This window comes from Miniopterus schreibersii, assembly GCF_964146895.1.
Source record: "Miniopterus schreibersii genome assembly, chromosome: 19".
Classification (NCBI taxonomy): domain Eukaryota; kingdom Metazoa; phylum Chordata; class Mammalia; order Chiroptera; family Miniopteridae; genus Miniopterus; species Miniopterus schreibersii.
The window spans coordinates 14814060-14827846 of NC_138119.1; the positions used below are offsets into that span (position 1 = coordinate 14814060).

General features: G+C 42.8%; 1 protein-coding gene and 1 pseudogene across 8 annotated transcripts in view; one reads left to right on the forward strand and one right to left on the reverse strand.

Annotated features, from left to right (window-relative positions):
- The window catches only part of LOC308548574 (flavin-containing monooxygenase 5-like), a 40486-nt gene extending 28564 nt beyond the window's left edge, over positions 1–11922 (reverse strand). For 6 of the 7 annotated variants that reach the window (XM_081120257.1, XM_081120254.1, XM_081120256.1 and 3 more), the window contains exon 1: positions 11305–11617. The gene's annotated coding sequence lies outside the window, so the exon portion shown is untranslated. Of the gene's footprint in view, positions 1–11304; positions 11618–11741 lie in introns of those variants that run through there. The other variant, XM_081120253.1, reaches the window with a different exon arrangement.
- On the forward strand, positions 3963–9564 carry LOC308549349 (alpha-(1,3)-fucosyltransferase 11 pseudogene; annotated as a pseudogene). Its single transcript has 2 exons — positions 3963–4006; positions 6048–9564. The product of its transcript is annotated as an alpha-(1,3)-fucosyltransferase 11 pseudogene (transcript).
- Positions 11923–13787: the final 1865 nt, after the last annotated feature.

Below are 13787 nucleotides of genomic sequence, written 5' to 3' on the forward strand. Positions count from 1 at the left end.
AAATTATATTTAAAATATATAGTAAACACACATACACATACAGCACCACATGACATCAACATAGCCTAATGGGAGAATGCAGGGGGAGAGGCTCAAGGATGGAATTTTATATATTTTCACAGTAATTAAAAAAAAGTTTTTGCTTTTTGATGTGGTTCTGTCTTTAAAATTTTTTTAAATTATATTTTATTCATTTATTTAAATTTATCTTTATTGTTGAAAGTATTACAGGTGTCCCATTTTTTCCCCCCAAGTGACCTCCTCCATCTCGCTCCCACCCCCTCCCCAGGCCTTCACCCTGTTATTGGCTGTGTCCATGGGTTATGCATATATGCATATAACTTCTTTGGTTAATCTCTTCCCACCCTCCACCCCCTTCCCTCTGAAATAAGATGTCTGTTGCATGCGTCATTGTCTCTGGATCTATTTAGTTTATCAGAATCTTCTGTTCATTAGCTTCTTCTTAAAGAAGACCCTTCAAAATTTCCTGTAGTACTAGTCTGGTGGTGATGAATTCCTTTAGCTTTTCCTTGTTTGAGAAGCTCTTTATCTGACTTCAATTCTAAATGATAGCTTTGCTGGGTAGAGTAATCTTGGTTGTAGGTTCTTGTTTTTCATCACTTTGAATATTTCTTGCCACTCCCTTCTGGCCTGCAAGGTTTCTGTTGAGAAATCAGCTGACAGTCGTACGGGTGCTCCCTTGTAGGTAACTGCTTTTCTCTTCCTGCTTTTAAGATTCTCTCTTTCTCTTTAACCTTTGGCATTTTCATTACGATGTGTCTTGCTGTGGGCCTCTTTGGGTTCTTCTTGTTTGGGACTCTCTGTGCTTCCTGGACTTGTAAGTCTATTTCTTTCCCCAGGTAGGGGAAGTTTTCTGTCATTTTTTCAAATAGGTTTTCAATTTCTTGCTCTTATTCTTCTCCTTCTGGCACCCCAATAATACAAACGCTGGGCCACTTGAAGTTGTCCCAGAGGCTCCGTACACTATCTTTAAGAGGAAAGTCTGGGACTCCCGCAGCCTCTGCATCACTCAGCCACAATCCCCGCTGGTTTCCACAGCCCAAAGTTGTGGGGACTTTTCTTCCTGGCCCTGGAACCCTGGGCTGGAGGGCCTGATGTGGGGATGGGACCCCTCACTCCTCCGGGAAACCTTCGCCGCCACTGAGATGTCCCTCCCAGGTTTAAACCATGGCACCGGGTGTGGGCCCACGGCTGTGTCTCCGGAATTCAGCCCTGATCTGCCCGAGTCTCTGCCCCTCCTACCGGTCTTGGTGCTTCTTCAGTTCCCTGGTTGTAGGGCTTCTGTTCAGCTAGATTTCAGGAGGTTCTGAGTGACAGTTGCTCTGTATTTTAGTTGTAATTTTGATGTGGTTGTGGGAAACGGTGGGGACTGCAGTTACCTACGCCACCATCTGGTTCAAGATGGTTCTGTCTTTTGAATGTGGTTCTTATGTATTAAAATCATTCAATAGTGCCCTAGCTGGTTTGGCTTAGTGGTTAGAGGGTCAGCCCATGGACTGAAGGATCTTGGGTTCAATTCTGGCGGCATGTACCTTGGTTGCAGGCTCACCCTGTTTGGGGCGTGTGTGGGAGGCAACCAATCCATGTCTATGTTTCACTCTCTCTCTGTCCCTCTCTGGCTCCTTCCACTTTCTCTGAAAAAGCAATGGAAGAAATATCCTCGGGCGAGGACTAAAAAAAAAAATCTTTCAATGGTCACATCAAGATGACCTAATCTTAAAGTTTACTTTAAAAAAGCTGATGTTTACTTTTGCTCAGGACTCTCTTTTCACTTTGCTCCAGAAATCCTTTATTTAACTACTATCTTCACAGATTACCACCAATAGAATGCCTTTAGTCATTAAATACACTTTCTTCCTGTCTAATGTTACTTTCTCCTAGAAAGAAAAAGCAGGTGTCTTTTTTCTTTTTATTAAACAAGAAATATAAGCTATAAGCAGGAGAACATATTTGCAACATATTCAACAAAAGATTAAAATTCACAATGTGTGAATAGCTTCCACACAGCTGTAAGAAAAAAAGATAAACAATACAACAGAAAAATAAGCAAAGGTTATGAACAAGGCCATTCAAAAAAGAAGAAATTAAAAATGGCCTATTAGTTTATGAAAAGATCTTCAATCAGACGTGTAACCAAAGAAATCTTAGGCAATGAGATATCTGTTTTCAGACTGACAAACAAAACAAAACAAAACAAAACAAAACAGAAGGACTGGTCATATTCAGAACTGGGGAAGTGATGGAAATGGGCATTTCACTCTGGGTGGAAGAGAAATTAATTAAGCCTTCATTCAGAACAATTCAATCAAAAATGTAAGTTCCTTTTACCCATTGATTCCCTTGCAGGATTTCCTACACAAATAGTTGCACGTATGTAAAAACAAAAATGTTTATTGCAGCATTGTTTGGGGTATAACTTAGGTGATGAACCAAACTATGTGGACTCTATCACCATGTAGTTTTCTGACCAAAAAAGGCAAGTTAACGTTTTTGTTTTTCAGTTTACTCATCTGTAAAATGAGGTTGTTACAGGAACCATAGGTTGTTGTGAGGAACAAAGAAGATAATGCATGTAATGTGCTCAGCACATGGCCTGGTACATAGAGTTAAATGAGTGTTAGCTGGCATTAATAGTGAAAATTTTGAAATAACTTCATAAATGCTCATCAAGATGGGAAAGAACTCTTATTATGAGATACCATACTATGGACTAATATATATGTGTGTGTGTGTGTGTGTATACACACACTTAAATATATATTTTTAAAAGTTCATTTTTAATGAGATGAATTTAGACTGACATGGAAAGATTGGGAAAGATTTTAACCAGCATGGCCCCTATTTGGTTTGTATAGTTCTGATGGAAAAGGGTAGAAATACCTAAGCAAGCATTTAAGGTTTTAGTTCTTATACTTGAGTATGTCACATCTGCTTGAATTTCACTCACCAAGGCAAATCATATGGACTCTGCCTATTGGGAGGCATTTTAGTCACACAGTGAAGGGCATGGATGTATAATCATCTTAATAGGGAGAAAGTGAATGATAGGAACAGTAATAGTCTACCAAAGCTAACTATCCACATGTAAATATCCAACACAGAGCGAGAGTGTGTGTATGTGCTTTCTCTTGACCTTCGGAACCTGTATCTATGGGTCATGGATGTGTGGAATATTTGTGTGTGGATTCCTCAAGAAAATGAGGTGATGATGGGACCTCAATATGAGTGATAACTCCCAATTTCTTGTGTCTCCACAGGTGAGATATAGATACTTGGGTGATCACCGGGCTCATTCCCAACTAAGTTTTTGGTCCTTCACAGTACCCTGGATATTCAACTTTGTGTTTAGTTCCTTGTAAAACTTATTTCATTTCATTTTCACACATTATTATAGGGTAGCTATTATTATTCCCATTATAAATTAGTATGTATCATAGGCCTTCCAGAAGCGTTTTCTGATTGTTGAAAGTCTTTGGTTATGAAGAATAATTGTGCATGCCTATTTTGACCAGTTTCAGAGGATGGAGGTGGGAGAACTCCTTTGCATCAAATTCATAAGTGCTTCGGGAATACAGGTACTTGCGCTGCAAGTGTGGTCATTTGTCAAACCTAAGACCCACACTTTGTGGGGTCAGGGTATCATATGGCTTTGGGATCTTGCCAACTAGAGCAGGAGGCAGATCTTAGGATCACAGCCTAGGTAGCAAGATCACATTGTTTAAAAATATTTCAGTGTAGACTGAGCCAAGAGAAACGTTTGGCTTAATGGTTTTATCATTGAGATATCCTGTTCCTTCTGTGAAAATATGTCACAAAAGTTAAATTCCAGACCTGGTTTTCAAAAGCTTCCTGGAACTGACTAGGTGGATTACATAAACATTATACTACTGAGTAAAGAACAGAAAGAGTAAAATTGTGGGTCACTAACTTGGTGGCAGGGCATGATAGTCAAAAGACATTCAGTTAAAAAGGGAAATAAACAGAGGTAAGCAAATGTGGCAGACAGCTGACAGTCTGCATCTCTGGAGTTTGTCCTCCAAGATCTACTTGATAATATTCTAGTGTTATACCCTTACCTTTAGTATGAAAGGAGTGGCAAGTTAATGAAGTGACTGGGTTAGAGACCTGTAAAGCAGACTGACTTTGTTGATATATTTAAATGTGCATTGTCTTTAATCTATTTCCCTGGCTTTCTGCAATTTAAATTATTATATATAATTTGATGCTAAAAATGTATAATTACATCAAATGTCAAAATATGGTTTTTCCTTTTTGGGGAGAAAAAAAACTCAAGTCTCTCATCCAGGAATAGTGATTACTATAGGGCACTCACATAATTCTAACCTGAGTCCAAAGGTCTAAGTTCACATACTCAAGCAGAGGTTTAATCAAAATTTCACCCATGGCCACCACTTTCACTCAAGCTCCATATCTGATCTAGATGCTGCCAGGTAGCATCCTGCTTTTACCCTACAGGTCAAGGACATAATGGATAGCAAACACACTTTTTGCCAACCTGTGCCCCGTCATGCTTGCTTTGGTGGCATTGGCAGATACTAAGGCCCATGAATAGCGTGATGTGATTATCATTAATCTTATTGGGTTTCTGTTGCCAGGGGTGCACTCTCTCAATGAAGTCATAAAACAAAGAATTAATATGCATTCCATGATTATATAACCTGAACAAAGAATGAAAAGGAGCTGGGGTTAGACGTTTTTCTGGCAGTTAACATTGGCTCACTAGAAAACATTGGACAAGTTGCCTAAACTTTCAGTGCCTTGGTTTGCCCATCAGTGAAATGTGCTTTCTGTAGTGTGAGGTAATAACAGATCCTGGATTTCAGAATTGTTCAACAGACACCTCATTCAAACATTCAGCAGTACTTATTGAGTGCATACTATGTGCCAGTTACTGTTTAGGTATAAACTCAACATATCCTAAAAGTGAAATAATTATGTTCCCTTCCTCAGGCCAGCTTTTATCTCCTGTATTCTCTCAGTGGTGGTATCAACACATGCACGTAGTTATCCAAGGAAGAAGCCCTTGGGAGTCAATCTCAACATTTCTCCTTCTCTCAGCCCTATATCCATTCAGTGACAAGTCTCCTGAAGTGTACCCTCATCAATTAAAAAACTCTATTACTCCCTTGCTAACCCTGCCTCAATGTCTTTACCCTTCTGGTCTCTGCCCTGAACACTCTTCTCCCTGATATCATTCAGATCTTAGCTCAAATGCCATTTTCTTAGTTGCATGTTTTGTGAACTCAAGAGCTGCTCCCCAGTTCTATTCTCAATCCCATCACCTTGTTTTATTTCCTTATTAGCACTAATACTACCTGATAACCTAATTTTAACCCCCTCCTTTTTTTCTGTCTTCATCACTAGAATCTAAGCTCTGTAAGTGCAGGGACCTTATCTGCTTTGTTCACCTCTGGCCTAGACACTGGATATAAAGTCAGTGTAATTACTGTCTATTGTACTCATCTGGCAAAACCAACCCTGGTAAGGTCCAGTTCTCTACCTATTCCCCACCTGCGCCTAACACACACCATGCTGACTGGTTTTATAACCATAAACCTCAAGAGTCCCTTGCTACTACTTGCTATTTCTCACGTCAATTCACTCCATTTCCTTAGACAGATATTTCACAGCTTTCCCTCCTTAAACCTCCTCCCTCCTCAAGCTCATCTGATGACCTTGTTTCTTATTTCACTTAGCCAGCAAGAGACAATCAGAAGAGATTGTTCACATACATACTCTCACCACCAGATCTGTCCTCTACGTGTTCCAGTGCCTGACTGTGCTCCTATCTAGGCTAAGCCCTCCATTTGTGCATTGGTCCCACCTCCTCTCACTCAAGAACATCACTCCTGCAGCATCCGTTTTTCTCTCTACTGGATTGTTCGTGTCAGCATTCAATGTGCTCTAATATCCATGTGGAAAATTCCTTAGATTGGAAAATGTATCTCCATGAGCAGTGGGCATGGAAATACCAAACAAAGAAATAGGCTGGCCGGGTGAGGAAGGATTCGTGCCCGCCTCGGGTGCTCCGACTTTCGCCCGTCTGAGGCGTCACTGCCCGGTGTGGGGCATGAGAGCTGGGCGCTGCTCCACGAGGAGTTGCCCCTCAACCACTTCGTGCTGAGCCCTGGCCCGGTATCCGCCTCTTTAATATTGCCGCCACCTTAAGCCACCACTCGGACTACCGCTGCCACTGCAGTGGGTGCCCGGGGCTGCCCGTCTACGCCGCGTGGCGCCTGGTCCAGGAGCGTGCGGAGCGGCGCCGCTGCTGTCTGCAGTCGCACTGTGATGTGCCTGCGGCCTGGACCGCGACGTGCGCGAGCTCCTGCGCTACATCCCGGTGGGCTCACACGGAAAATGCCCGCAAAATCGGGAGCTGCCCACCCCACGGTTACAGGACACAGCCACCACATAGGATCCAGAGCTCTTGGTCTTCTTGTCCCGCTATAAGTTCCATTTGGCCCTTGAAAATGGTATCTGCGACGACTGCATGACAGAAAAACTGTGGCGCCCCACGCACCTTGGTGCTGTGCCCGTGTATTGCGGCTCTCCCTCTGTGAGGCACTGGATGCCCAACAATCACTCCATCATCCTCATTGATGACTTTGGGTCACCTTAGAAGCAGGCAGAGTTTATTGACTTTCTGGACAAGAAAGATGAGGAATATATGAAATATCTGGCATACAAACAACCTGGGGGCATCACCAACCGGTTCATTCTGAACAGTCTGAAGCATCGGGAGTGGGGAATAAATGATCCTTTATTGCCTAACTATCTCAATGGCTTTGAATGTTCCTTTTGTGATCATGAACTGGCTAGGATGAATGCTGAGAAAGCCCATGCAGCCTCTCCTGGGGACATCCCTGTCCCTGAGCCTCACACTGCCCAGCCCTCACACATGGGCTGCCCAATGCCAACACCTGGCTTTGGCAGTGTGGAAGAGATTCCTGAGAGTGACAGCTGGAAGGAGATAGGGCTGCAAGATTATTGGCAAGGTCTGGGCCAGGGGGAAGCTCTCGCTGCCATGATCCACGAGACACAACAGAGGAAATTTTGGGATTACCTACATGAGATCTTCCTGAAAAGGAACCAAAATCTCTAAATATCCTGCGAGAGCTTTTAACTTGGTAGAGCTAAGGAGATGGAAGTCATTCTACCATAGGACATGAGGGGCATCTACTGCACAAACCCTTAATGAACACTGTCTTATCATGAATTCAAGGGATTCCAGTTATATCCATTGATATTTTATCCTAATGAAGTGTAGCCAGGGTCTCAGCCTATGGTAACAGGGCCTCTCCTCAAGGAGAGGTGAAGGAATCCAGTTCTTGGACAGTGGAAAACAAGCCTGAAACACCCATTTCATTGAAGATGCTGATGGAACAGAATTTTTAAGGAACTACTTATTTCTCTAGTCATTTCATCTCACTTATGATTAGAACGGCACCTTAATACTGGCTGCAAATGAAGTAAGACTTCTTGTGTGCTATTCCTCAAACCCCTGATTATTTAGTACGCTTTCTAACCTTTTTTCCAGATCTTCTGCTTTATAAACTGTTATACTGGTGGTGAAGCAAAACTCCTGGTGGGTTGTATTCTGGTTCTCTGGAGCTGTATTTTTTATATCATTTACCTGGACTTTCATGTCAAACTTTTTATTTTAAATGTTTTTTTCTTTCCTAGTTTTCCACAATTTCTGAAGAAGATGCGGCAGCCTTGCTACCATGCCCACATTCTTTATTGCATTGAACTAGCTATAGATTTGACAGCTGTGTATATGTAATAATTTTGAAATAATAGGCAAGTGTTAATCAAAGTGAAAAATTTTATAGGTCTTTGTTCTTTTCTGTCTAATGAAGTCTTCCCTGTTAATTTATTTTTATATGTTACAAAAGTCCCATTTCCCTCAGAGTCATGAAATTATGATAGAAAAAGCAGCCCGGCAATATAGCTCTAGTAATTACCTCATATTCTGTAGCACTTTTCATTTTAAGTGGGATGAATATTCTGGCTTCATTTAACTACTGATATCCTTTTATACAACTTTATAGTATTTCTGAGACTACATTTTGTGGAGCCCACCCACGGTAAAAGGGATGAGAGGTGAGGCAAGAGATTTAAGCCACCATAGTGGCTAGCTAAATAAAAAGCTGTTAGTCAGATTTGGGGGTGTAGCCAAACCCTTCTATTGCTGATTTGAAGATACAGCTTAATGGGCAGGGAGGGCATTAGCTTTTTCTGGTGCAATGGAACAGGGAAGAATACCTTGGCCCTTAGAGCTACCCTGGTTGTAAAGTTGTATTAATGAATTATAGCCAGAGAAGTTCCACAGCTTATCAATATATCTGGTGGAAAATTAGTGTGAATGTATGTATATATTTATCATCAGATATAAAAATACATATATATGTAGATGCCTCAACAACTAGGGTCCTACCCTTAATATTGTAACATCTAAGGATATGGCCAAGGAAAGCTATTATTTAGGCTGGATTTCACTGGCAGGGTGCTTCTTTTTTCATTCTATTCTTTAATAAAAAATGCCCTTCCTAACAGCATGGAAAATTTGCTTAAACTATTTGGTCTTCTGCAGAAAAGAAAAAGAGGTAAGGAAAGACCTTCAAAAATACTTACATTAGCTCTGGTTGGGTAGCTCAGTTGGTTAGAGCATCATCCCAATACACCAAGGTTGTGGGTTCCATCCCCAGTCAGAGGACATATAAGAATCAACCAATGAATACATAAATAAGTGGAACAACAAATGGATGTTTCTCTTGTTCTCTCTCTCTCCCCCTCCGTCCCTACCTCCCTTCCCCTCTCTATAAAATCAATAAATCAAAAATTTTTCAAATACATTAAAATTTGATACAGTAGGGACCCACAAAAGAAGTCAAATTCAGGACTCTGACTTCTAAGCTTGCAGTCTGTTCAAATACAAATGCTGACTTATAGTGCAAAATACTAGTACCCAAGTGCAAACTAAGGTTAGGACTCAAATTTCATGATGGGCAGTAAAATGGGTAAGTGATGGTTAGGCAAAGTGTAGAATTATCCTTACCTTTCCTGTCTAATTACATGAGTTCACACTGGCATTCCTTAGCAATTTTATGTACAAAGTGGACTAGTTGCTTATGACAGGCTGCATTATAATTACAAAAATGTCTACATATGCTTAAGGATAATCCTTAGATTCTGATTCAGATATAGGGCCTGGAAATCTCTTTAAGTTTACCATATAATAATGCTATGACATGTTAAACAAAGAAATAAACCTCACTTTTAGAGCTACGTCCTAAAATATTTAGATAAAATAATATATGATACATCTGGAATTTGCTTCAAAATAATTGGTGGGGAGAATAAACTGGGTATGGGTGATTGAAATTCATTCATGATTAGATCATTGTTTAAACTGGGTGACAGATATTTAGGACTTCATTACACCGTTCTTTCTAAATTTTGAAACATGATAAATGTTTCAAATATTCCATAAAGAGTTTAAACAAATTTCAGGTTATTTTAATGTGCAAACAGAATTGAGAACTGAAGAAGGTTGCTGTTCAAAGCAATGGAGGCCCCACTGCCACTGTTTCTATCAGTTACTTTTATGATTTAGGATTTTCCATTTAGAATTTGAAAGCTACAAACAATGAATATGCCCAGCTTTGGAAGACAGCCCTTCCACGTATGACGTGACATTTCTGTGGCAGACATGAGTATAGCTGACTAGCAGAAAGACTGTTGACTCTGAGTTAAAAAGTTAGCAAAGTCATCAGGAAAAGAGACAAAACAATTAGAATTACAGTTTGAAACATTTAAGTAAAACATTGAGGGAAGAAGTAAAGATGATAGTTTGAGAACTATAAAATTTTAGATTTGGAAGAGACTTCAGGAATGATGTGAACCAGTTTTCTTATTTCACAAATGGCAAGACTGAGGTAAGGGAAAGAAGGATCCAAAACAGGAACCATTTCAAATACAGCAACCTGGCTTTTATCCAGGGCACCGATGACCACAGTCACAGTTTGACAAATACACTGTTCTTAACTCCTGAGTCATCAATGTAGGAAAATGGTAAAAAATACAGTGAGGTAGATGACCTTGAGAAAGCCTTGAAGAAGTAAATTCAGATGGCTGGATGGACAGCCCAAATGATGAGCAAGAAGTCCTGAAGTGGGAGAAGAAAGGAACAGAGAAGAAACCCCAAAAAATAATGGTCCTTTAAATCATTAACTCTCACTCCTCCTCTCTCTGATTATGTTCTCAGTTGGGATCCAAGAAAAGAGCCAAATTTCATGTGCTACCAACTTGGCAAATCATTCTCTATTAATTTCTCTGAAGAAATAAGAAACATCAAACACACTCCAGTCTCAATCCCTCCATTTTTTTACTTTGTCCCAGTTGGCCTTAATGCATTTAACGCTGACAGCTCTAAAACTGATCAAAAGCATATGGATGGTAATCACATTGCTGTCAGCTCCACCTATCCTTTCTGGAGAGTGAACACAAGTTGCTGCTTTCCTGAAAGTCCTTGGAATTGGGAGCAAGGTCTTCAGAGCAGCTGTGGGTGGTCGTTTTCAGCCATGGTAACATCATGAAGCACTGCTACCACTGGGAAATGGTGAAATCCTGGAATTATCGGCTCTGCTACTTGAGCAACAGCTGGGCGAGAAAGAAGCACACCCTCAGCCACCACAGCTATAGAGTATGGGACAAAAACTGAGCAGCGATGTCCTTTACTGAGCCCCAAGACTAGGAGAAAGTGATTCAAATAAGCGAGTGGTTGCTGCTCACAGCCAAGCCAAAGGAAAAAGGATCCGAAGCGCTGAGCTCCTAGAAGGGCAAAAATGATACTGACACACACAAGTTGTCAGGGGAAAAATTCATGTACCCACCTCAGGGCAAATGTGAGAAACTGTGACGTTTCCCACCAGCGCTTACAACCTATATATTCATGGATACTCTAGAAGAGGACATCCTGCCTGTTAGGAGAACCAAACATTCGGGGCGGTGGGGAGGGGGCGGCGGGGGTCCTCCTGTCCTTCTCCTAAAAATGTGCCCGACAGATTAGTCGGAAAATAAGAATAATTCTCACCTCTATTTGAAGGCAGTATTGCGAGAGAACTGCCATCCAACATCTCCACTCCCGAAAAATCCCTTCAATTAAAAAAGCCGTAACCTAGGTCAGCGTCATAAGAACTAAGAAATAAGGCCGCTGCGGAATCGCCACGACTGGGGGCGTGGGGGCGTGGGGACGCTCACCTTGGAGTCCGGCAGGCTGAAGACGCTGGGGTCGTCAGTGCTGCCCACCATGATCCTGTGCTCCTTGCCCGGGCCGTGGCCGCCGGCGCCCTCGGCGCGCGCAGCCTTGGCGCCGTGGCGCTCCCCCGCCACCCGCTCGCTCGCGGTGTTTCCCATGGCTGCAGCTCGAGTCCGCGGCCACCTGCCGCGGGGAACAACACGGGGCGAGGGACACCCCGGCGGCCGCGTCAGGGACACCTCCGGCCCCGCCCCTTCGCCTGGGGACGCGGTGAAGGGAATCCCCGCCGCAGGGAAGCCGTCTCTGGGCCCTTCCCTCCTGGGCCTCCAGGAACGCCCGGAACCCCCCCACTCCCCCCCCCCCCCGGCCCCCTCGAGGTCCGCTGCTCAGGAAACCCGCTTTCGGGAACTCCCCTGCATCCCCGCGTTCACACCCGCACCCCCATCACCTCCCGCGACGCGCTCCCTCCTTCCCGGCCGCCGGCGCGACGGGTGTTCTGCCGATAAAGCCGCCAATAAAGTTATTGAAATTGAAGCCGCGCCTGGGAGCGACCGGGGTTTCCTCCTAAAATGGGTGCTAGGCCGGCATTGCGGCCCGCGCCGCGCCCCCGCCCGCCGGCCTCTCTAGCCGCCGCCGCCTCGATGGTGGACAGCCGCGCGCAGCCCCCAGCGCCGGGAGGGGGCGCCCGCCCGCCCGCTCTCAGCTGAGGGCCCACGGGACCGTCCTCCCGCGGGACGCTTCGGGAAACGGTTCGCTGAGGCTGCGGGCCTGCCTTGCGGAGGACACGGCCCCCGAATGGTGCTCGGGACCGCCACCCAGCCTCCGGGGTTCGGTACCCACAGGCACGGTGCTTTCTTCCCGGCCCCTCACCGGGCCTGTTTCGCCAAAACCGGTTTCGTTGTCATGGCGACCCCAAGAGGTGGGTTCCTAGAGGAACTACACCCGCTTCCCACTGAAGGCCCGGTTGCTCCAGGTTGGGGAGCAGACACCTTGACCCCCCAGGGAAGGAGTGGTTAGGAGATAAACCTTAACGGGTTAGTGACGCTGTATGGCGAAAATGTTCTCCCACTTAGTGGGCTGTCTTTTCATTTTGTTAATGGTTTCTTTTGCTGTGCAAAAACTTTCTGGTTTGATGTAGTCCCGGTTAGTTTTTTCCTTTGTTTCCCTTGGCGGACGAGATACATTAGAAAAAGTATTGCTCCAAGAAATGTCCGAGATTTTGCTGCCTGTTTTCTTCCAGGATTTTTAGGGTTTCGAGTCTAACATTTAAGTCATTCACCCATTTCGAGTTCATTCTTGTGTATGGCATAAGAAGCTGGTCTAGTTTCCTTTTTTTGCATTTATGTGTCTGATGGTTTCTGACTTCCCTTGTCTTTTATGATCTTGACAGTTTTGCGGTGATATTTTATAAAACATTCCTGACTTGCGTTTGTCTGATGTTTTTCTCGTGGTTAGACTGGGTTATGGGTTAGGAGGAAGACCTCAGAGATAAAGTATCCTCATCGCATCATATCAAGGGTGCGTACTATCAACGTGACTTCACTGTTGATTTCATCTTGATTACCCAGCTGAGGTCCTACTTGTCAGATTGCTCCTCTGTAAAGGTATTTTCCCCCCTCTCCATGCTTTTCTCTTTGGAAGGAAGTCACTATGTACTTCACTCTTAAGGCAGAGTGACTACGTAAACTATTTGGAATTCTGTGTGGGAGGTTTGTGTATTCTTCCCCGCTTACTAATTTATTCAATCATTAGTATCAATACAGACTCATGGGTATTTTTTTACATCTTATGTTATAATCCAGTACCAGGTAATTTACTGCTCAAATTGTTACATCTTTGACCATTGGGTCCACCTTCATTTGGCTCCTGTGTGGCTTGGACACACCCCATCAGTTTGCTTTTTGCGCACATCCATACTTTTTTGGGCTACATGGATGCATTCTATTGTATAATCTAATTGGGAATATGATATAACCTTTTAATGTAATTACAAAAGCAAGATATGATAAATTGATGAATATTAGTACATATTCATCAGCTACTACAGGTTTGTAGTAATTGAATTGGTTTGAGTTCAAATTCCTATTCATATCTTACTTTTAGCTTGGTTTAGAAGGTAACAAATGATATTTTTGTAACCTTCTATTTTATAAGGGTAATGAGACAGTCAGTGAATTTAGAATAAAAAAAAATTAAGAAAACTATGGTACTTATTGCTGATGATTAGGAATTGTATTATTAAAGGAATGTTAATTCACAGACTTACCCGCTGAAAAAGGCAAATTTATATGTTAAAAGAAAGGAGTGAAAAAATAGCAAGCAGCCTTCAATTTACTTTTGAACTATCTGCAGATTAAAAGATACTATATCCATTTTAATAGATTTCAAGTCCTCAACATCATAAGGATTAGGGAAGGAAAAACACTAAAGAATATTGGCTGTCAGTTGTCTAATTCTCAAAAAGCATTTTCAAAGATAAATTAGG